The sequence below is a fragment of the Marmota marmota genome, unplaced genomic scaffold (assembly GCF_001458135.2).
Source record: "Marmota marmota marmota unplaced genomic scaffold, marMar, whole genome shotgun sequence".
Taxonomy (NCBI): domain Eukaryota; kingdom Metazoa; phylum Chordata; class Mammalia; order Rodentia; family Sciuridae; genus Marmota; species Marmota marmota.
The window spans coordinates 1,713,012-1,717,249 of NW_025999946.1; positions in this window are offsets into that span (position 1 = coordinate 1,713,012).

Genomic DNA, 4,238 nt, shown 5'->3' on the forward strand with positions numbered 1-4,238 from the left:
ACTAGTGTCCCTGGCCTGGCAGTTGTGGGCTCTGATCACCTTCATTCTTCCTTTTGAACTAACCTCTCCTCATCTTCCTGGATTCAGTGCCATCTATATCCCCCCTCAACACCTGAACCCCCTTGGCTTGGAGGCTGAAGTCCTGTTTAAGGTGAAGGACGTATAGGAGACTCAAGGATGCTGCCCCGCACAGAGGCCAGGAAAGCCCCTTTCCCCTGAAGCCTGCTGCTGAGGCTCCCTTCTCCTGGTCAAAGGTCTAAGTCCACATCTGCCCCTTTCCCTGCTCTGAGTCACATTTTGTGCGTGCTCCCCAGCCCTCCGAGCCTAATCCCTTTGGGTGGTTTCTCTGCTTAACTTTGTTTCCCCTCCTTCTTCTCTCTTGATGCACTTTGGTCCTATTATATCTGGATATATTCCAGGTGATCCATTTGGAGGTTGTGCAGCATCCCACATCCCCATGGCCCTGATCACTTCTACCCCTTGGAGACACCTGGGCCGCCCCACCTGGGGATCTGCCCATCACATTCCTCCCTCCAGGACCGCTCAGGCTTTCTCCTCCACATGGTTCTGAAGGTAGATCCTCTCAGGCCTGGCAGGAGCTCCAAGGCCTCTCTGTGAGCCGGTTCCTGGAGGTCCCTTTGTATGTTGGATTCCTACTAGGTCCTGTTGTCCTAAACCCTTGGGGAGACTATTTAGTCCCTTCCTGTGCATCTTGAAAGCTTGTGCCAAGCTCTGGGTTTGGTGGAGGAGCAGCTGTGAGGCCTCCTTTGGGAGCTGTTCCTTTCTGTCCTGCACAGCCTACAGCACCCAGGTGACTGAGCCTGGGAGCCTGGGTCAGTCTCAGCCTCCCTGGTTACCCTGGTAACATGGGCGGAGCTTAACCTACCAACTGCTGACAGTTATACTACAACTTTCAGTTGGTGCTCACTTTCCTAGGAAGTCCATGTGGGCAACCACCATATAACTGAAGTTTTCTATTAAGGGGTGTGGCTACATCAGTAGGGGTTTTCTTCTCCCCTTTGGTATTATGTTTTGAAACAAGGGTCTTCCACAGTTGAGGTATATTCCCAGACTCTTAATATTTTGTGACAAGACCTCACTAAGTTGCCCATGCTGTTTTTGACCTTGTGATCCTCCTGCCTCAGCCTCCTGAGTGACTGGGATTACAGGTGTGGGCCAGGTCCCTGCACAGGGGTTAATCAGTGTCGCTTAAGATGGCATAATGCCCAGGTCTCTCTCTGAATCTGTGGTCTTTCAGGTTATACGCTCTGCCACCCATAGCTCCCATGTTAGCTGTAGGCCCAAACTGGGAATGCTGGGCATGAGGGCACCTCTTGAAGGCATGAGTGTGCAGCCCAGATGATCAGACATGGTGTGACTCTTATCTAGGAGGCAGATCTGATGCCCAGCTTCACTAAGGGGGCTAGTTTTCCAATGATCAGAGGACACTAGGATCATGTCCCAGAGGCATCCAGTCTTTTGAGGCGTCCAAACACAGGAGGCAGAGAGTATAGTTGTTAAAAGCTGGATCACAGGACCTGCCATCTACTCCTTCTGTAGATGGGCCTGGGAAGATGGGAGTTGAGACAGGTCTCCTAGGTGACCCTGACACACTAACATTCTGAGGGACGTTCCGAGGATAGGACATGAGAGATGAGGTTGCAGAGATATTCAGAAAATGATTACAGTTACTCTTAAAAAATGAATTTCATGGAGGTATAATTTACATACAATAAAATATTACCTGTCTAAAATGTAGTGCTTGAAGAGTTTTGGAAATACTTATGGTTTTGTAGCTATCATCATAATCTGGGTGAAGGCTTCTGCTCATGTCCCTTTGCATTAATCCCCACCAGCCACCCAAGCCCCAGACCCACTCATCTGTTTCCTGTTAGAAGAAATGAGCTTTGTACTAGCTGGGTGTCTTGGGTTGCTCTTTGTCCCGCTAATCATCATGACCTCCAGGGTGCCAACCCTACCTTTGTGGGCTGTAAAGATCTGCATTGTCTACCCTCACTGGGTCTTCCCTGGAACTTTGGGTCCCATCTGATGCTTCTAGTCATTGAATAGCCACACAAGCCAGGCCTGGGGAGCAAAGGTGAATAAGACATGCTCCCTGTTGTGAGGGCTTCACGGTCCTGTGGGCAGCAGGCCTGGCAGCTGACAGCTGGGAAAAATTCTGTCTGTCCAGAAAGACCCTGGGACCACTTGCCTTCCCCTTGAAACAGAATCCTTCGGAGTGGCCCCTCGTCCCTGGGTGTGTAAGAGGTTCCTTTGTGTTAATGAGCAGAGGGTATGGTCAAAGGACAGTGCAAGATGGCCCAGGAGCTCTTGGAACACAGGGCTAATTGGCAGTGGGCAAGATGCAACCCACCTGTGCACAGACAGAGCCTTCCCAGCTCCCCAGCCCTCCTCTCCCAGGGGGTGGGTACAACAGCAGGAGGAAGGGGCTAATGTGGGAAATGGGAATGGTAGTGAGTTGCTTGGCTGGGGAAAGAGATTTCCTGTGAGCAGGATAAGTCTTGGCCAGAACACAGTAGTCAGTCATACTTCAATCAACTTAAACAAGTACAAGTATTCAACGCAGCCTCTTTCTTTTGAAAATTAAAACAAATACAAATGAGTCTTAAGAGCTCCAGGGTCGATGCTTAAATCGAGTAGACATTCCCTGCAGAAAGCCACGGTCAAATTCCTCACCAACAATGTGCCTGTGCACTTTAGCAGTCTTTCGCTAAAGGGTTTGGAATGCAATCCACACACACAGCACCCCTGCAATGCAAGAAGGTGACTTAAACTCCGCCAGCATTTGGTGCTGGCCTTGGTTTTGTTCCAGTTGGTGAGCAGCACTCTAAGGTCGAAGAATTGGATTGGCCCTAAGGAAAGGTATCCTGCTAGAGCTGTGGGAAGACAGGCAACCCTTCTCGAGGGCTAGCGAGCTCCTTTCTGCTAGAGAACTTTAGAGGCGTCCAAACACAGGAGGCAGAGAGTACAGCCATGGTTCACATTCTCGAGTCTCCCCAAACAAACCAGTTGAGTCCTAAAATTAAAATATTCTCTCTGGCCTCTGGAGGGCACTCCAAATTCAGTGCTATTAGAAAGGATTTCTTTGGCAGGGTTATGTTGGAAGCAAACCCATTTATGGCCCTCCATTGAGGTAATAGAGAATTTCCTATTGGATGCACAGAGTTCTTGTTCTTGGAACTCCCTCCCAAGCAGGAATGGTTGTTCACCTACTAGTATCAGTCTTATCAAATAACATTTATGAGTAATGAATGCTGTTACACAGAAATACCTGCCTTCTAGAGGCTTGTGCTCTGAAACAAACTCTTTTGAAGACTGAAAAATATAAGTTTTAAAAATTAAAAAAATATTTGAGAAAGCAACTTTTGGATATAGACTTCCAAAAGATTGAACATGCCCTGGTAGCTGTGGGTTGGGGGTTGAGAACAGCTCCCACCTCAGTTCTTTCTCTTCATGCCTACCACTTGCTTGCCTTGAACATGAACTTACAGGTCACACTGGGTTAGGGGGGCTGTGTCCCTCGGAGGCCTGTAGCCTCTGGTCAGACCCGGCTGGAGCAGCATCTACCTGACTTGTGCATGGGACACTGACAGTGTGCCAGGCTTTCTCCTGAGGGCGCAGGATGCAGGGGCCCTGGCCTTGAAGTGCTATGACCACTTGTTGCTTGAAGGTCCACCACCTGCATGCTCAGAGTCTGGTGGCTCTGTGGCACTTTTCTCTTGTGACCATGGAACAGTGTCTTCATGTGTAATTTTTTATTTATTTATTTTTTGGTACCAGAGATTGAACCCAGGGGTGCTTCACCACTAAGCCACATCCCCATCCCTTTTAAATATTTCATTTAGAGACAGGGTCTTGCCAAGTTGCTTAGGGCCTCACTGAGTTGCTGAGGCTGGCTTTGAACTTGCGATCCTCCAGGCTCAGCCTCCCGAGCGGCTAAGATTATAGACGTGTGCCACTGTGCCCAACCCTTTTTGTGTAACACATTTCAGTTTGGGTTGTCCAAGAGTAGGAGGCGTGGCACAGAACAACCAGGTACATAATTGGACGCATCTGCTTTTCTCCTCTCAGGCTGAGACCCTGCATCCGAACTGGATGGAGCTTTAAGCCCAGACCCAGCTCTGGGGCCCTGGGGAACCCATCTGGGCAAGATCCATTGCAGACAAGGAGAACCACAGGGAAAGAAGTAGTCATTTGTTAACAAAGTCCAGATGCCC